This window comes from Nerophis ophidion, linkage group LG28, assembly GCF_033978795.1.
Source record: "Nerophis ophidion isolate RoL-2023_Sa linkage group LG28, RoL_Noph_v1.0, whole genome shotgun sequence".
NCBI classification, from domain to species: Eukaryota; Metazoa; Chordata; class Actinopteri; order Syngnathiformes; family Syngnathidae; genus Nerophis; species Nerophis ophidion.
Genome location: NC_084638.1, coordinates 17406555 through 17427854, shown reverse-complemented (window position 1 = coordinate 17427854; position 21300 = coordinate 17406555). Strand labels below are relative to the sequence as shown.

General features: G+C 40.4%; 1 protein-coding gene across 3 annotated transcripts in view; it reads left to right on the top strand.

The window, feature by feature from the left end:
• The window catches only part of LOC133545492 (major histocompatibility complex class I-related gene protein-like), a 291962-nt gene extending 271070 nt beyond the window's left edge, over window positions 1-20892 (top strand). For all 3 annotated transcript variants that reach the window (XM_061891141.1, XM_061891142.1, XM_061891139.1), the window contains exons 6-7: window positions 17037-17054; window positions 19340-20892. The gene's annotated coding sequence lies outside the window, so the exon portion shown is untranslated. The remainder of the gene's footprint in view (window positions 1-17036; window positions 17055-19339) is intronic.
• The last annotated feature ends 408 nt before the right edge of the window (window positions 20893-21300 follow it).

The following is a 21300-nucleotide window of genomic DNA, read 5'->3' as shown; positions in this document are numbered from 1 at the left end:
TGTGCGAAACCAGGCTTCTGACATCATCATTTCTGAAAACATCAAGTTGTATTACACAGAACAGGTTTGTTTACTTCTTACTCTCACATCTTTACTAACTTTATATTTGATTATTAACACTATTCAATATATTGTGTATAAGAAGTTGGGATGTCTTGCGATGATGATGCATTCCGTCTGGTACTTGCAACGTGGTCTTGCCAACATGTGGTTGTCGTGTTCTGTCGAATTTAACTACTCATAAAGATGAGTTACATATCCCAGACCATTTGTACAATAAATTGTTAAACTTTAATTCTAGTCTCATCACTTTATACAGATAGTTAATAGGACCAAATAACCTGGGAGGACTTTGCCCTTTAAAGGGGAAATCCCAAACATAATCGTTATTATTTAATCACATCACATTCATGTTCTTGTTACATGATATATGTTTTTTCTATTTTCTCATTTTAAGGGGAACTGCACTTTATTGCCCTTTAAAGGGGAAATCCCAAACATAATCGTTATTATTTAATCACATCACATTCATGTTCTTGTTACATGATATATGTTTTTTCTATTTTCTCATTTTAAGGGGAACTGCACTTTTTAAATTTTTATAATCATTCACTAGTCCTATGTAAGACAAGCACACATGTTTTTTTTTTCACGAGAAACTAGGTCAGTAAAAAATTAAAATACAAAAATTGAGTCCAGACTGAGGCCAAGGGGGAAAAAAACTCATAGCCATCTTTAAAGTTCAAGTCGGGCTGGGCGATATGGCCTTTTTTTAATATCTCAATATTTTTAGGCCATATCGCGATACACAATTTATATCTTGATATTTTGCCTTGGCCTTGAATGAACACTTGATACATATAATCACTGCAGTAAGATGATTCTATGTGTCTACATTAAAACATTCTTGTTCATACTGCATTAATATATGCTACTTATAAACTAACATGCAGAGAGGGTTCCGGGTCAACGTGAATGACTGCTCTTGTTGCAAAAAAGCTAAGTATCGTTCTACATGTGTGATTTTAACTGTTTTGCAGCTTTATTTACAACTTCTCGAACATATTTAATAGTTCAATTTAACTTGCAAATCACCCGATCTCTGTCTCACCACTCCGCCCTCAGCTAGCTAGCTGCTAAGCTAACAAGGCTAGCGGAGAAAGGCAGCGCCGGTCTGAAGGAAGCTACACCCCCGCCACCGTGACCATCACTTCCCGAAGACAGCTGGCACTCCACTCGGCAACGGAAAGTTTCTGTGAGTATGGCTTCCTGCGCTTCGTGCACTTTACTCATGGATAGGTTGGCTTTGCTAGAGAGCCGTGTCCGCCAGTTAGAGCAGTGTAATTTCGTAACTTTAGATGTTGCGGACACATCTGCTAGCGTTGGCTGTAGCGAGCTAACTAGCCCAGCTTGTAGCAGCCCTAAGCGGCCTACAAGCTACGGTGTACCGGTTGAGACGCATAATAGATTTAGCCCTTTAGCTAGTCCTACACCCCAGTCTACCGGGCACCACACTTTAGTCATAGGGGACTCCATCACCCGAAACATAAAGCTTAGCAAACCAGCCACAATTAAGTGTATTCCCGGGGTCAGAGCACCTGACATTGAAGCTAATCTTAGGGAGCTAACTCGCAACAGGTCTAGTAAACACGTACGGCAGGCTAACCGCACCACTAGTTATGCAAATATAATAATACACGTTGGCTCCAATGACGTTAGGATGAGACAATCAGAGATTACAAAGAGAAACATAGCCAGGGCTCGTAATCTCACCAGAAAGATGTCAAGGCATCGAGTAATTGTCTCTGGCCCCCTGCCTGGGAGAGGCAATGATGAGAGGTATAGCAGATTAGTCTCTCATAACAAGTGGCTGGATAGCTTCTGTAAACAACAGGGATTTACGTTTATTGATAATTGGCCCTCTTTCTGGGGCAAACCTGGCTTGCTGAGGAGAGACGGCCTTCACCCTAACCAGGAAGGCGCTATCCTCTTGTCTCGGAACATAGATTTCGCATTGAGCCACATTTGACTAACTGCACTAGAGCAAGCCCGGTCACAGGCAATTACAGAGCCTGCTAGCCTGGGTATGGAGTCAGTTAAGTTAGAACTAGCCAGCGCCAGGCTGGATGATCCCTGTACACATAGCAATTTTCGTAGAATAATACACAACTCACAAAATGTTTTTTTCTGCTATGACTATGACTACGTCAGAGTTAGACATGCGTTCTACTGAGGTGGCAAATTATGATGCGTTCAGTTTATCGCAGCACCAAGTAGACAATATGAAAATTCCCGTCATATCAATTCCTAGATATGGTCGTAATTATTTTAAGTACACTGCGCATAATAAACGCAACATTATTAATATTGCTACTACGGATAATTTTATCAACAACTCCTTAAAACAGCCCACTACCTATAATATGGGCTTTCTAAACATCAGATCTTTGTCTCCCAAAACGTTATTAGTTAATGAGGTCATTAGAGACAACAACCTTAACGTCATCGGTCTTAGCGAAACCTGGCTTAAACCAGACAACTTTTTTGCGATAAATGAGGCATCCCCTCCTAACTATACGAATGCGCATATTGCCCGTCCCCTTAAAATGGGAGGGGGGGGGGGGGGGGGTCGCACTAATATACAACGAAAACTTTAACTTTAGTCCTAACTTAAATAATAAATATAAATCGTTTGAGGTGCTTTCTATGAAGTCTGCCACACCTCTGCCTCTGTGCCTGGCCGTTATCTACCGCCCCCCAGGGCCCTATTCGGACTTTATTAGTGAATTCTCAGAGTTTGTTGCTGATCTAGTGACACACGCCGTTAATATAATTATAATGGGGGACTTTAATATCCATATGAATACCCCATTGGACCCACCGTGCGTGGCGCTCCAGACTATAATTGATAGCTGTGGTCTTACACAAATAATAAATGAACCGACGCATCGCAGTGGTAATACGATAGACCTAGTGCTTGTCAGAGGTATCACCGTTTCCAAAGTTATGATACTCCCGTATACTAAAGTATTTTCCGATCATTACCTTATAAAATTCGAAGTTCAGACTCATATTCGGCAAGCTAATAATAATAATAAAAACTGATATAGCAGCCGCTATAGCAGTTATGCTGCCACAACGACGACTCTTGCTGACCTACTGCCTTCGGTAATGGCACCGTTCCCAAAGTATGTGGGCTCTATTGATAACCTCACTAACAACTTTAACAACGCGCTGTGCGAAACCATTGATAGTATAGCACCGCTGAAGTTAAAAAAGGCTCCAAAAAGGCGTACGCCATGGTTTACTGAAGAAACTAGAGCTCAGAAATTATTATGTAGAAAGCTGGAACGCAAATGGCGGACGACTAAACTTCAGGTGCACCATCAAGCATGGAGTGATAGTTTAATAACTTATAAACGCATGCTTACCTTAGCTAAAACTAATTATTACTCAAATCTCATCCGCATTAATAAAAACGATCCAAAATTTTTGTTTAGTACAGTAGCATCGCTAACCCAACAAGGGACTCCTTCCAGTAGCTCCACCCATTCGGCAGATGACTTTATGAAGTTCTTTAATAAGAAAATTTAACTTATTAGAAAGGAGATTAAAGACAATGCAACCCAGCTACAACTGGGTTATAGTAACACAGATACAACTGTATATACGGCGGATACTGCAAATATCCAAAATAGTTTCTCTCGTTTTGATGAAATAACACTAGAAGAATTGTTACAACGTGTAAATGGAATAAAACAAACAACATGTTTACTTGACCCACTTCCTGGGAAACTTATCAAGGAGCTTTTTGTATTATTAGGTCCATCAGTGCTAAATATTATAAACTTATCACTTTCCTCGGGCACTGTTACCCTAGCATTCAAAAAAGCGGTTATTCATCCTCTCCTTAAAAGACCTAACCTCGATCCTGACCTCATGGTAAACTACCGACCGGTGTCTCACCTTCCCTTTATTTCAAAAATCCTCGAAAAAATTGTTGCAGAGCAGCTAAATGAACACTTAGCGTTTAACAATCTATGTGAAACCTTTCAATCCGGTTTCAGGGCAAATCACTCGACTGAGACAGCCCTCGCAAAATTGACTAATGATCTATTGCTAACGATGGACTCTGATGCGTCATCTATGTTGCTGCTCCTCGATCTTAGCGCTGCTTTCGATACCGTCGATCATAAGATTTTATTAGAGCGTATCAAAACACGAATTGGTATGTCAGACTCAGCCCTGTCTTGGTTTAACTCTTATCTTACTGATAGGATGCAGTGCGTCTCCCATAACAGTGTGACCTCGGACTATGTTAAGGTAACGTGTGGAGTTCCCCAGGGTTCGGTCCTTGGCCCTGTACTCTTCAGCATCTACATGCTGCCGCTAGGTGACGTCATACGCAAATACGGTATTAGCTTTCACTGCTATGCTGATGACACCCAACTCTACATGCCCCTAAAGCTGACCAACACGCCGGACTGTAGTCAGTTGGAAGTGGGTCTTAATGAAATTAAACAATGGATGTCCGCTAACTTTTTGCAACTTAACGCCAAAAAAACGGAAATGCTGATTATCGGTCCTGCTAGACACCGACCTCTATTTAATAATACAACTTTAACATTTGACAACCAAACAATTAAACAAGGTGACACGGTAAAGAATCTGGGTATTATCTTCGACCCAACTCTCTCCTTTGAGGCACACATTAAAAGCGTTACTAAAACGGCCTTCTTTCATCTCCGTAATATCGCTAAAATTCGCTCCATTTTGTCCACTAAAGACGCCGAGATCATTATCCATGCGTTTGTTACGTCTCGTCTCGATTACTGTAATGTATTATTTTTGGGTCTCCCCATGTCTAGCATTAAAAGATTACAGTTGGTACAAAATGCGGCTACTAGACTTTTGACAAGAACAAGAAAGTTTGATCACATTACGCCTGTGCTGGCTCACCTGCACTGGCTTCCTGTGCACTTAAGATGTGACTTTAAGGTTTTACTACTTACGTATAAAATACTACACGGTCTAGCTCCAGCCTATCTTGCCGATTGTATTGTACCATATGTCCCGGCAAGAAATCTGCGTTCAAAAGACTCCGGCTTATTAGTGAGTCCTAGAGCCCAAAAAAAGTCTGCGGGCTATAGAGCGTTTTCCGTTTGGGCTCCAGTACTCTGGAATGCCCTCCTGGTAACAGTTCGAGATGCCACCTCAGTAGAAGCATTTAAGTCTCACCTTAAAACTCATCTGTATACTCTAGCCTTTAAATAGACCTCCTTTTTAGACCAGTTGATCTGCCGCTTCTTTTCTTTCTCCTATGTCCCCCCCTCCTTTGTGGAGGGGGTCCGGTCCGATGACCATGGATGAAGTACTGGCTGTCCAGAGTCGAGACCCAGGATGGACCGCTCGCCTGTATCGATTGGGAACATCTCTACGCTGCTGATCTGCCTCCGCCTGGGATGGTTTCCTGTGGACTGGACTCTCGCTGCTGTCTTGGATCAGCTTGAACTGAACTCTCGCGGCTGTGTTGGAGCCACTATGGATTGAACTTTCACAGCATCATGTTAGACCCGCTCGACATCCATTGCTTTCGGTCCCCTAGAGGGGGGGGGGGGTTGCCCACATCTGAGGTCCTCTCCAAGGTTTCTCATAGTCAGCATTGTCACTGGCGTCCCACTGGATGTGAATTCTCCCTGCCCACTGGGTGTGAGTTTTCCTTGCCCTTTTGTGGGTTCTTCCGACGATGTTGTAGTCGTAAAGATTTTTGCAGTCCTTTGAGACATTTGTGATTTGGGAGGGAGTTGAGGTACAGACCGTGGACTCATTCAAGTACCTCGGGGTTTGGGTGGACAATAAGCTGGACTGGACTGTTAACACGGACCACCAGTACAAGAAAGGACGGAGCAGGCTGTACTTCCTCAGGAGACTGCACTCCTTCAACATTTGTAGAAAACTCCTGTGGATGTACTACCAGTCTGTGGTTGCCAGTGTTCTGTTCTACATGGTAGTGTGCTGGGGGGGCAGTACATCTAAGAAGGACAGCTCCAGACTTGAGAAACTGATCAGGCGGGCCGGTTCTACAATCGGAATGAAACTGGACTCACTGGTGACGGTGGCAGAGAAGAGGACTGTGGACAAACTAGTGAGCATCCTGGATGATGCCAGTCACCCTCTGCATAGCGTTATCAGTAGCCAGAGGAGCCTGTTCAGTGCTAGACTGCTTCATCCCAAGTGCAGGACTAATAGACTCAAGAACTCCTTTGTCCCACACGCCATTCGACTGTACAACTCCTCTCTGGGACGGGGGACGGGGGGTATTAGGATGACAGGGGATGCAAAACATTAACAGTGCAATACGTTTTCATAACATGGTCATGCCTACTTTGTCTTGTTATATTCTTATTTTACTGTTATATTGTTATTCCCATTGTTTTTATTCTTTTTGTAATATTTCTCTATTTTGTTTCCTTTTAAACCCCCATTATTTACTTTTTACTTTTATTTTTTTTATTTTTTTATTTTTTTAAATTGATTTCAACTCTGTACACTGCTGCTGGAATTTTAATTTTCCTGAAGGAACTCTCCTGAAGGAATCAATAAAGTACTATCTATCTATCTATCTATATAAATAAACATTGATTGATTGATTGATTGATTGAGAGGGAAATCACAACTAAATCAATTGCTCAAAAGTGTATTTATTAAACATTAATAAGCAGTGGCACAAACATTCATTTCATGTCAAAACAGAAAGTGCAAGATTGTCAGAGACATTTTAAAACAAGCTATTAGTGCACATTTGTGCATGATGTCACTAAGATGACATATCAAAACAACACTAAATTAAAGTGCACTTTTTGTACAGAACACCAACACAACATTTTAAAACAAATAATGTGCACTTTTGTGGATGATGTCACGCAAGATATTTTAATAACTGTTATGCTGATGACACCCAACTCTACATGCCCCTAAAGCTGACCAACACGCCGGACTGTAGTCAGTTGGAAGCGTGTCTTAATGAAATTAAACAATGGATGTCCGCTAACTTTTTGCAACTTAATGCCAAAAAAACGGAAATGCTGATTATCGGTCCTGCTAGACACCGACCTCTATTTAATAATACAACTTTAACATTTGACAACCAAATAATAAAACAAGGTGACTCTGTAAAAAATCTGGGTATTATCTTCGACCCTTTGAGTCACACATTAAAAGCGTTACTAAAACGGCCTTTTTTCATCTCCGCAATATCGCTAAAATTCGCTCCATTTTGTCCACTAAAGACGCCGAGATCATTATCCATGTGTTTGTTACGTCTCGTCTCGATTACTGTAATGTATTATTTTCGGGTCTCCCCATGTCTAGCATTAAAAGATTACAGTTGGTACAAAATGCGGCTGCTAGACTTTTGACAAGAACAAGAAAGTTTGATCATATTACGCCTGTACTGGCTCACCTGCACTGGCTTCCTGTGCACTTAAGATGTGACTTTAAGGTTTTACTACTTACGTATAAAATACTACACGGTCTAGCTCCAGCCTATCTTGCCGATTGTATTGTACCGTATGTCCCGGCAAGAAATCTGCGTTCAAAAGACTCCGGCTTATTAGTGATTCCTAGAGCCCAAAAAAAGTCTGCGGGCTATAGAGCGTTTTCCGTTCGGGCTCCAGTACTCTGGAATGCCCTCCCGGTAACAGTTCGAGATGCTACCTCAGTAGAAGCATTTAAGTCTGACCTTAAAACTCATCTGTATACTCTAGCCTTTAAATAGACCTCCTTTTTAGACCAGTTGATCTGCCGCTTCTTTTCTTTCTCCTATGTCCCCCCCTCCCTTGTGGAGGGGGTCCGGTCCGATGACCATGGATGAAGTACTGGCTGTCCAGAGTCGAGACCCAGGATGGACCGCTCGTCGGGACCCAGGATGGACCGCTCGCCTGTATCGGTTGGGGACATCTCTACGCTGCTGATCCGCCTCCGCTTGAGATGGTTTCCTGTGGACGGGACTCTCGCTGCTGTCTTGGATCCGCTTGAACTGAACTCTCGCGGCTGTGTTGGAGCCACTATGGATTGAACTTTCACAGTATCATGTTAGACCCGCTCGACATCCATTGCTTTCGGTCCCCTAGAGGGGGGGGCGTTGCCCACATCTGAGGTCCTCTCCAAGGTTTCTCATAGTCAGCATTGTCACTGGCGTCCCACTGGATGTGAATTCTCCCTGCCCACTGGGTGTGAGTTTTCCTTGCCCTTTTGTGGGTTCTTCCGAGGATGTTGTAGTCGTAATGATTTGTGCAGTCCTTTGAGACATTTGTGATTTGGGGCTATATAAATAAACATTGATTGATTGATTGATTAAATAAAAATGAGCTGCGTAATAGGAAATCAAATACTATTCGTCCTTTGCTATGTGGTAAGTTACTACGGACGTTACTAAATTGTGTTGTTGACTATTTTTTTTATACGTCGTTGATCTGGAAATATTTGCCTCGGCATTTTGATGATGTGGGCGTGTGGCACCGAATGGAGATGTTGACATCCGGATTAATCACTCTTAATTCTCTAGCAGGTGACTTTTCAAATGATGCTACATATTAGCAGTAATGCTACTTTTTGTAGCAAGACTTTTGCCCCACACTTGACAAATTACGGTTTTCTGTTCAAAATATTCCCACTTGAAGCCAAACCAATGACAGACGATGGACCCCCTGCTGTTTTTTCTTGGGAATTAATTCTTCCTTCATTTGCACATTGTTTCTCTCGTATTACCACTCGCAAGGCTTCAGTTGAGGGATCGAAGGTCTCTATTATCATCGCTTACGTGCAGCTAACGTTACCCATGCTGCTACCTCTCTGCTCCGCGAGGGTGTATACGTATGTGACGTATGACGTGACAATATGTGACGTATGGAAGAAGGTGCGCTTGCTGTCTGTGAGAAGGAGAGACAAGAAAGTTTGAGTGTAATGGAGTGTAATGGCAGCAGCTAAAAGCAACTGCGTGATAACGTAAACTCCAATACCACGAAATAGTCATTTTCTATATCGCACAGAGACAAACCCGCGATATATTGTGAATGTCGATAAATCGCCCAGCCCTATGACCTACATTTGGCGGCAAAATGGTTGTCTTTGCCACATTTCTTGAATGTCTTACCAAAAGCTGGACACCATTTCTTGTTCCTTGCATGTATTTTACCACAAAAATTGCCACTGAACATATCTTTATGTTGCGGCACTTTCTGTACTGCATGTATTTCTTCCACCGTCTGTCCTTGCAGAGTTCTGCTGTTTTCTTTCGACAGCTCTGCCGCTCTGCATATTTGCAGACACTTTTCCAGGGTTAAGTTTTCTTCCTCAACAGCCTCTCTCTCTCTTTGCAGAGCTGTGTGAGCCACAAACAATTATGTCTCTTATTAGAGAGTCCTTTATACTTCCAGAATTGCACGTATTTGCCAAAACTTTAAATCTGTGACATACTTGTCAATATTTTCCTCCAATACTTGATTGCGCACAAAACATCTGTATCTTTCTACTGTCTCGTTCAGTTTAGGGTAACAATGTCCATCAAACAGCAACATAATCAAGCTCACTCCTCCTCGCCGATCCACTGCTGCCCTCCAGCGTGTTCAGCAGCTCCCTTCCCCTTTCGCCGATTAGGTAGTAGAAAAGTTTCACCTTCATAACCTCCTCTGCTTCCAGCATCGTCAGTTCCATGTATAGAGTAAATTCCTCTTTCCAACATTTCCACGACTTCGCCAAGTTAGCAGAGTCCAAACGAAGTATCGGCGGATGTCTCAGTTGCTCCATTTCCGTTTCCGTCACTTCACTCTATGCTGCGGTTTCTGTCAGCTCTGGTCCCGTTAGCTGTTAGCCATTAGCGTTGCCTCTTGATTGAATTGATTGATTGAAACTTTTATTAGTAGATTGCACAGTACATTACACATTCTGTACAATTGACCACTAAATGGTAACACCCAAATAGGTTTTTCAACTTGTTTAAGTCAAGGTCCACGTTAATCAATTCATGGTAACCTTTACGTTCGTGGCGGTCTCAAAGTTGAACTACCGCTGCCACCATGTTTCAATATAGTCTGTTATATTCCCAACCATAAAGAGTGGACGGTTAGAGCAGTATAGTTGCTCACTTCTACTTTATTGTCAACTTCAATGCAGTTACAATCCAAGGTGGCTCACTCACACCAGCCCGCTTACTTCCTGTACAGTGTTTCTCACCCTAAACGTTCCCCCCTGCAACATGTATTAATAGGCTGGAGTGTCAACATAAAAATCATATTGTAACAGTCACTGCGGTTAAGCGGCTTGAAACAAGCGTCTACGCAGGGGCAAGAGGGGGCAGAGCCCCCTTAAATAAATGTCTTGCCCCCAAATCAAAATTTGAGAAAGCACATTTTAATAAACTCACAAAATTACATTACAAGTTGACAAAATTATCTGCACAAGCGGAAAAATTCACCGAAAAAGGGACACACACGATATAGTAGTGTCGGCTTCCCTCGCATCCCTCCCTCCGCTGTGCGTGTATTCAACATTCCACAGGCTGCGCAGCACACACACACCCGCACACACCCCTCAGCCCTCGGTAAACATCCAATCACTGTTGCAGTATGAAAGTAAAAGAAAAGGAAAAGTTGTCTAGATTTATCATATACTTGTTAGGATGGGTGTATATGTGTAGTCTTATCTGTCATAAACACGTTTATCATCGCGGACTTTCGGTGCCTAGGGTGTTCCTTTTTTTTTTTACAACTTGACGAGAGCAGTGACAGCGGAGGCTCTGAGCAGCAGTGGTTTGGAAGGCAGAGAGCCTCCACTGTCCCTGTAACAAGTTACAAGTCATTTATGATGCTGTCAATGACGGTAAAAATGAAACATAACGTATATATCCTGCTTAGCAGTCCTCCTCTGCTGTCCTCTGTTCAGAGCGGAGTCCCTAGCAACGGCCCGTTTTACTTAGCAACGGTCTGGCAATCGACTGTTGGAATTCTTTTTCTGTTGTTTTTCTTGTAATTCTACATAGTCAACCTTTAATGTTTCAATCTACATTTTGTAATAAACAAATTATAAGTTTCATTTGATATGATCAAGACACCTAAAAACAAAAACACTGCCGTTTTCATCAATTTACAAGCAAGTGGGCAACACACGTACATTGGAGTGAATGAATTTTGTGCCCAGATGAGTGCCCACGTCCACTGCATGTGACAAACTGAACACAAGTGACCTGTGTCTGACAGACCCCTACGTAAAGCCCAGCCCCAGGCTGTAGTCCTGTACTGTTGTTGTTTTTCTTCATGTAATCACAGCGGGTTTTCATCTGGTCTCACCTGATGTCAATCGGCCAGCTCCTATTTTACCTGCTTTGTTCCTCCAGTCAGTGCTGGATCATTGTATTGTCATTCGGACTTGTCGTTGCCATATGTTGCTCTTGTCGTATCTGTGATTCTTTTCAGCTATTACCTGTCATGCTACATTTTGTCCTGGTCGTCGTAGCGGTAAGCTGTTCTTGTTAGCCATTAGTTATTTCCAGTTTTTCTGTTTGCTATCCACTAGCTTCCATGCTAAAGTTCCTTTTTGTTTTCTAGCTTCTAGTGCTAGCTCCCTTAGTTTGTTATTCCGCCCACGTGCGTGCTTTTTGTTTGTTCTTGTTTAGTTTTAATTAAATAATGTTTTCATATGCTATGCCTTCCTCCGTCTGTGCATCTTGGGGTTCGACAACAAATACCCCTGACGCTCTCCTTCTTTCGGCTTCTAGGTTGTAATGATGTAACTACATACGTACGTAACACATACATTAGCTTTGGGTGTTGTTAACTAATAATAGCAATTTGGATAGTTACATTGAATGTAAATCCTATCTTAACAATAACATCATTGCAAATTGGTTGTTGCCTCTCTTGGACTGCTTTTGTACGCGTGCACACATTCTCGACACGTACGAGTTGACCAGACAGGGTAAGTGACCGCCGTAAACACCAATCATTTCATACGCACTGCTTACTATACAACCTTAGTAATTGTAAAAGTAATAGTCTTTATGCCACAGTGTTGAACAACGATATGCCCTTATTAAACCTGCCATTATTGGGCAAAGTCCTGAAAAAAGGTGTCTCCCAAAAGCTGGTGATGTTCAATACCACTGATTTTTTTTCAGATCCGATAACTAATATCCAGGCTGGTATCGGCAATACGGGTCTGATACTGATACTATGCGCAAATATACTTAATGGGTCTGGTAATGTTTAAAACCTACTGTATTTTGAGTGCTGCTAATCTTGGGGAATCATCTTCAAACGATATAAAGTCAGAGGGCGAAACAAATAATGGTGTTATTCTGCACTAAATGCATTTTCTTGTCTATATTCAACTCTGTATGAAGTGTCTTCAAATAGTCTACATAAAAGGAAACATGCACTTTCTGTTTTATAATACTGACTGACTCATTTTACTTGACGGTAATATTACTTAAATAAACAATTGATCGACTGAATGACTGAGCACAGCACAATGTGCCGCTGCGCTACGTACTTACCTCTGCGGGTGAAAAAGTAGTTCCCACCATTCGCGTTTCATTTCGACAAGATCTCAGTGATTTAGTAACTTTACACTGTGGTCATGTTAATGATATACATTAAATAAGGTATCAAAACTATGAATATTTTGACTTGAGAATCGATATTATAGCAAAAAGAGCTGGAATCGGCTGTGTTGAAATTTCAGTATCGATCTGTGCATCACTACCAAAAGCTTGGTGACTTTCTCCTATTTAACAATGTGTTTGATACTTTCCAATCAGGCTTTAGGTGGCACCACAGCACTGTTGTGACAAATGATATCGGCCTGTAAACGGATGCAGGACAAGTCCCAGTCTTGGTTCTGCTGGACTTGAGGGCTGCCTTTGACACAGTTGACCATAATATCTTAAAAAAGAGGTTAGAAAACTGGGTGGGAATATCCACTTCTTAGAATTGGTAACTGTGTTTCTGACCAAAGGGCTATGACCTGTGGGGTTCCTCAGGGCTTTATTCTGGGACCCTATTGTTCAACGTGTACATGCTGCAACTTGCACACCTGGACACCATGAATATTCATTGAAGACATAAGGCCGCCATTGTTTATTCATTTTAATAAGTGGTCTGACCGTGTGAGAACTTCTGTAACTAAGACAAATCTACATGTGTGACACGCTAGCCTGGTGAGAATGTTTCATACCACCCAGCCACCAATGTAGGTGACATGGTTGTCCGGTAAGGGACAGTTTTGAGTTGGTGTCCAGTTGGCATAGTCATGCTCGACAAGAACTTTTGGCACCACCACTAAGGCATCTGGAATGTTGTCCTCCGAGTCCTTCGTCATAGGGAGGATCTTAGTGTTGTCTTGTGCTGTGGCATTTCCAGTTTTGCTGGGTTCAATGCCACAGTGTACAGCCAGCTTAGCGTAGATTGAGTGGAATTGCTGTGTGTTGGCATTGTTGTTGCAGCCTCCTGTTTATAATAAGAGAAGAGTACATAAATACAATTGTGCATTAGCACCCTCATCATACATTCTTGTTGGAATATACATATATAGTTATTAATATTGTATTTCTTGAAATGTCTTATGCCTATATAAAAGATGAAACAATTAAACTGTTTCTCTTCATTTCATATTTTCAATTATCAACACACAGCACATGATTTATGAAGGTAAACAAATGTAACGAACAATCCTTGATGTGATTAAATGAGTGAGTCATTAAAATATATATTTGGTATGATTTTAGAGTTAAATTACCAACGATAGTTATACACACACACTAAGTGTTGTGAAATTATCATCCCCATTTGACCCATTCCTATGTTCACCTCCTAGGAGGTGAGGGGATCAGTGAGCAGCAGTGGCCATGCTCAGGAATCATTTTGGTGATTTAACCCCCAATTCCAACCCTTGATACTGAGTGCCAAGCAGGGAGGCAATGGGTCCTATTTTTTAAGTCTTTGGTATGACTCGGCCGGATTTGAACTCAAGACCTTCCAGTCTCAGGGCGGACACTCTAACCACAAGGGCACTGAGCAGGTCTTATAGATCCGTTTACAGTGCACAATAAAGCTGATTATTTTTATGCCCTCAAGTGACAAATATCTGATTTTTTTGACAGTCCAAATGCTTCAAAGTCCTTCTAATATGATGTTTTGGCATCAGATTGAGGCCATATCAGGGGGTCGTCCTGAATCCGATTGGAATCTGATCATTTTAAGTGTGACTTCAGTCTAAACGCAATGCAACCTGAATGTGACTTTCTTATCAGCTTTGGGCGAGCTACATCATTCGTGTGTGCCGTGGATATTTGTGGATATTTCAACCACAACACCCGGTTTTGGTGTGCAAAGTCTATTTAAGACGATTACATTTTTGGTGCATCACTTGTCAGTAGTGCGCAAATAGTAGGCTATATGTAATATATATATTTATTTGTAGATATTATTTACTTTGATTCCAAAGAAATAGTGATTGCTGAAGGACTGGAATTCACTCTGTGGCGAGTTGAAAAACAAAGCTCCTGTAGATCCACACTGATGTCCGTGTCTCCTCTACTTAACAGCCATTAAAAGATTACAACCCTCCTAAATATATTACACTACATACATCCATCCATTCATACATTATATTACTTTCATTTACTTTCACGTAAAAAAAAAAAACACTCATTTTGAAGGTGTTGCGACTTTCATTTTATTTTGTGGTAGTAGCGACTTCCTCCCGGGTCAACTTTACTGACTTTACTGACTTCACAGCTTAAAAACAACGGCAGACATGAATTGTAGATGAGACTAATATTTGTAGCAGGAGAAAAACTGCAAAAAAACTTATCATTTTCCTCATTAGCGTCACGATCTCAGCAGCACGAATAAATCCAACTTTGTCTTTCACGGATGAATGTTTAATTAGTGGAGCCCTCAGATGTAAAGACATTGGTGCATCTAATTGTTTCTTCTCTAAATCCTTGTGAGTGTCAAATGAAGTGAGGTCGATGATGATAAATGTTTTAAATTTTTAAAAACAATATTTTTATTAAGAGTGTAAAAATCCACTCCATCCCATTTTAAATATTTTTTTTAATGATCCCTTTTATATTTTTATTTATTTAATTTACTGATGTATATTTTTATTTTAATCTCATTTGTATTGTATCTTATTTTTCAAGGTCTTGTTGGTATTGGCATTGTATTTAATTTGATTTATTTTATATTCCTATGTAATTGTTAAACCTGCTGTAAAATATTGAATCGTATTGTGTTGAAAGTGCCTTGATATGTATGTGCATTGTTTATGTATGATCAATTGTTCAATTATTCCAAAAATACAAATAATTACAAATAAAACCAAAGTGTTAGGTTATTGTTTTTGCCATTTTAAAAGAGTGTTTTAAACGTTTAGACCAGGGGTGTCCAAACCTTTTGCACTTAGGGCCGCACACTGAAAAATCAAAGCAAGCGGGGGCCATTTCACATTTTTTTCATTTTAAAAACAAATACAATATATTTATCACCAATATACATTTAGGCCTCCACTCAAGCTTGATCCCGGGGACCCAAAAGGGTTTTGGTCCAAAAAATATTTAAAATGTGTCATTATTCACTATTATTCTGTTTTATTATTATTCACATTTTAAATCGCTAGATCAACATTAAGTCTATCTGTCAATATAATGATTTTAACGATTTAAGTTGTATACTATTTTTCTCACAAAAAAAACATTTTTTTTTATGGATAAATCACAAAATATGCAATTTTTTCATCCAATAGTTTTTTTTAATTGGAATATTTGAGATTATATAATAATTGGTGAATTAAAAAGGTCAATAATTCATAACATCATTGATTTTGATTAATTATTATTTTTCGAGCAATGACACTTAAAAACAAATCACACTGAAATTATTGGGGATCCAATAGGGTCCTACTCATTAAAGTGTTGGAAAATAAATTATACATTTTTTTTACCGTTTACTTTTAACACAACAATCTCGAGATCAACTTCAGATCTATCTGTCAATTCTAAGTTTTGTTGTTGTTTATGTTTTTTGTTTGTTCGTTTTAGGCTCGTCTTTAAAAAAAAAAAAAAACAGCTCATTTTTTTTATATGGCAAACACAAAATATGCTACATTTTCCTCAAACAATATCTCAAAGTGGAAAATTTAACGTGACGTAATTGGAGCCTTGAATAGGTCAATAATTTGAAATAAAAAAAAATAAATAAAAAAAATGTGTATTTATTTTATTTTTTTTCCAAGATGGTGCTACTGTAGTGGCTGCTGTTGGCAGGAGCTCTGTGCTCTTGTGTCATCCTTTTGTGTTTCCCTCTTCTTTTCATTTGTTATTATATTTGTTTGCTTTTTGGTCCGGCACCCTTTGGGACTGTGTGACAAGGGGTGGCACTTTCATGACCTTTGCGGTGCTTTTGCGACAGGTTTCTACCCCGACCGAGCCGACTTGTTTTGGAGGAAAGACGGCGAGCAGATCTTGAAGGACGTGGAGCATGGAGAGCTGCTCCCCAACCACGACGGAACCTTCCAGATGTCGGTGGAGCTGAAAGTGGAGGTGACGGCCGAGGTGGAGGGCAAGTACGAATGTGTGTTCCAGCTGTCTGGTGTCAAGGAGGACCTGGTCACCAAGCTGGAGAGAAGAAGCATCCTGAGCAACGCAAGCCATGAAGGTGAGAAAGAAACATCTAGGACATGTTGAATAGTGTCAATGGAACCACCTGATGTTCCTTCATGTGACTTATCAAGCAGCTGTCAAACAAATCAATCATATCATACCAACAGGCAACGTGAGCGTCACTGCCACGCTGGCGGTCCTCGCTGTGGTGGTCCTCCTGGCGGCCCCCATCATCATCATCATCGTCATCATCATCAAGCGTCGCCGAAGCAGACAAGGTGAGGGACACAAATGTTTTCTCTTTCAGGAAGACGCGGAAAAGTCTCTGCCGTCATTCACGAGATGTGAATTTCACCTGCTTTCTCTTTCATTTCAGCCCAATACGATCCAGCTGGTAAGTAAAACATCTTCTCTTTCTCGGAAACCAGAACAATAAACAAAGCAGTGGTGAAGCATCACTCACACACTTTGTAAGTTTACCCCCACAAAGATACAAGTAATTAAAATAATTGATTCATCTTTGTTATACACCTTTATGTCAGGTATATTCAATATAATATTGACTTTCTGTTTCTGTTACCATCAACATTCTGGATTGTTGGTATCTTTGTAAGGGTCAACTTGCAAACTTGCTGTTTTAAGCTGTGATGTAGACACGTGTTACAAGTTTAGCAGGAGAATAAAAGCTTCCCTCCATTAGGAGTAGCTTGATACTGGTGTAAGCGCACGGAATAGAAAGTATCACAGCCAACTTTTGATGAGTGGTCATGATAATGAACATCAAGGGCCTGATCTACTAAAGGTTTGTGTGTATTAAAACATGTGCAAACCTCATCTACTTAACTCCTGCGCAGAGTCTCTGAAATGAGCAAAATAGAGAGCGCAATCCATTTAGCGTCTCTGTCTTCATGTACAGTCGTGGTCAAAAGTTTACATACACTTGTAAAGAACATAATGTCATGGCTGTCTTCCGTTTCCAACCATTTCTTCAACTTTTATTTTTTGTGATTGTATCACATACTTGTTGGTCACAAAAAACATTCATGAAATTTGGTTCTTTTATGAATTTATTATGGGTCTACTGAAAATGTGAGCAAATCTGCTGGGTCAAAAGTATACGTACAGCAATGTTAATATTTGCTTACATGTCCCTTGGCAAGTTTCACTGCAATAAGGCGCTTTTGGTAGCGATGCACAAGCTTCTGGCAAGTTTTTGCTTGAATTTTTGACCACTCCTCTTGACAAATGTGTTGGTTTTCTGACATTGACTTGTTTCTTCAGCATTGTCCACACATTTAAGTCAGAAATTTTGGAGGGCCATTCTAAAACTTTCATGCTAGCACAATTTAGCCCTTCCTTTACCACCTTTGACGGGTGTTTGGAGTCATTGTTCTTTTGGAACACCCAACTGCGCCAAAGACCCAACCTTTGGGCTAATGGTTTCAGGTTGTCCAGAAATATTTGGAGGTAATCCTCTTTCTTCATTGTCCCATTTACTCTCTGTAATGCACCAGTTCCATTGGCAGCAAAACAAGCCCAGAGAATAATACTACTACCACCATGCTTGACGGTTGGCATGGTGTTCCTGGGATAAAAGGCCTCACGTTATCTCTTACAAACATATTGCTGGGTATGAAACAAAAATGTTGCTGTTTGGCCACAATTCCCAACAATATGTTTGGAAGAGTAAAAGGTGAGGCCTTTAATCTGAGGAACACCATTCCTACTGTCAAGCATGGTGGTGGTAGTGTAATGCTCTGGGCCTGTTTTTCAGCCTACGGAACTGGGGCTTTACAGAGAGTAAATGGGACAATGCTAAATAAGGATTACCTACAAATTCTTGAGGACATCCTAAAATCTTAAGCCCGGAACTTGGGTCTCTGGGCGCAGTTGGGTGTTTCATTAGGACAATGACCCCAAACACACGTCAAAAGAGGTAAAGGAATGGCTAAATCAGGCTAGAATAAAGGTTTTAGAATTGCCTTCCCAATGTCCTGACTTAAACGTGTGGACAATGCTGAAGAAACAAGTCTGTGTCAGAAAACCAACACATTTAGCTTAACTGCACCAATTTTGTCAAGAGGAGGGGTGAAAAACCAGAAGTGTCTTATTGCAGTGAAACTTGCCAAGGGACATGTAAGCAAATATTAACATTGCTGTACTTATACTTTTGACCCAGCAGATTTGCTCGCATTTTCAGTAGACCCATAATAATAATAATAATAATAACTTAGATTTATATCGCGCTTTTCTAAACACTCAAAGCGCTAATTTCATAAAAGAACCAAACTTCATGAATGTTTTTGTGACCAACAAGTATTTGCTCCAATCACTCTATCACAAACAAATAAGAGTTGTAGAAATGATTGGAAACTGAAGACAGCCATGACATTATGTTCTTTACAAGTGTATGTAAACTTCTGACCATGACCGTACCTGACTAAGACACTGGAGGGCTGGTTGCACATGAGCCTTGAAGCCAGACTGAACCTGTTTGGAGACTTAGTCTTAGACTAGTCAGGAAGTAGAAGAGCAGAATTCTGCTTCTTGAATTTTACAGCTGAAAAGATGTGATATGAGTGAAGATGCACCTTCTGGATGGACTTCCTTCACCAGAGTGAGGTGTTAGCTTAGCATGAGCAGCGTAACCAGCTCACGGTGCGTTTTGTGCTCCGACAGCTGGTGACAGTGGTAAAGAGCTCTCAGAGAGACGTGAAGGCTGAAGGCTGAGTGACACACAGCAGTCGGCACACAGTGAGGACTTTGCTTTTTCACGCACCTCCAAATGTTCTTCTGACTTTGTGTGAAGATGATGTTCACTCTGCCACATGCTAACATCTGCACTTGGATTCACCTGCTTTTGTTGGGAATGTGCTGAGTCATCTTCTTCCTCCAGGATGCTTTGTGCACTGGAACACAGAGAGATGTCTCCATCGCTGAGGGACCTCATCACACTTGGACATTTCTTTCACATCTGCACAAATTGCTCCTCATCTTACATGATGTCTTCCTTGGCTGTTTGTGGCTGAGCAAAATCCTTCAATCTGCATTTTCCAACAATATTTTGCCAGTGAATAATGTTGATGTTGATCTTTGTGTCCATGTAGTTGTGATGTCATCATTTGGGCCTCATGTGTCATCACATTGACAAGGATTTCTTCTTTCCTTTTCAAACCAATAGACAGCTGCTTATCAGTGAATATCACCTTGTGTTACATCTCATCATTATTTTTACAAATATTTTGGAACAATAGTACCATTTTTAAGTACTTTTGTATGTTAATGTTAATTTTTTTTTTATATAACATTTAAGAATAATGATCATGAGAACTGCTGTCCAGTTGTTATATCTTGTTTTCTGATTGCATTAGTCTCATTTGAAATAAAGTTGCACTTCCAAGACCATTAGATGGCAGCACTGTATAACTATTTATGGTATGTTGTCAAACTAGAAAGTAGCTTTTTTCCAGGAAAACAAATTTGTTAGGTTGCGCCCTACAAAGTGTCAATACTGTAAGAATTGTCCTCATAACACAAAACTGTAAATTCTAACTATAATCTTAGTTGTCGTTTCCTTTACCAAATTCCAAGGTGTGGAAATCGCCATGTACAACCGCTCATGTTAATAATAGCCTGTCTATGGCAAATCCTATGTAAATTAGCAATAAGCTAGAGCATTTTGGAAGAGTGTCGCATTACTTTGCGTTTGAGCTATTTTTTATTAAGCACACTGTGTTGGTGTTGAAAATTGCAATTTGACTTTGAGGGAGTTTGGCTGAGTCCAGCCTGAATGCTGCTTGAGTGATTGTTTACGTGAGCCCGTGTTTAGTCTGAAAGCAGACATGACCAGTCTGAAACCGGACATGACGTCACATGCAACAAAGGTATCGAACTATGGCACCCTTTGATTTTACGTGAATTGATAGGAACAAGGGAATTTGGTCATTACCCACAAAAGTACTGAATTCGGTACCCAACCCTACTAGTTAGTGTGACACAATATTTTTATGACAAGGCGTTGCAAAATATTTATATTTTTTGAAAACTTTGCTGTTTTTTCCGTTCTTTTTTGCATTGTCATATTTTTGCTTGATTGGCAAACACCCCGATGATGTCATTTGGGAAGTAAACAAGGTAGGCCGTTCATATATTCTTGATATTCAGTGTTTTATGTGTACAATGTTTCATGTACATTCTGGGTGTTTTAGTCATTAAAAACTTGTCAAATACAATTCTGTTTTTGAGGTGGTTTGTCATTACACACATGATAACACTTTTAACTTGCAGTCATGCAAAACAAGCGTCAAATGTTTCAAGTATTGCTGTAAAAAAAAGACACATGCACATACAGCAGATTGTGAGACAAAAAATATGATTTTTTTTTTCCAGCTGCTTGAATTATTTAGTGTGAATTTGGGGTTGCCAACCGTGTCTTGAACAGAATTATAATGAGAAACAACAGTACGTGTCAGCTAATGAGTCTAAAAGGGGCTCACTTTATCTCGTGTTATTGCCATTCAGTTTCGATACATGTGATGCATCACATATTTCCAGTTGTTTCATGACAGCAAGTCCGAAAAGGAGTAGGAAGAAGCAGAACTTATTTAATCCTAAGCCTTTTCATATCATAGCAATTGTAT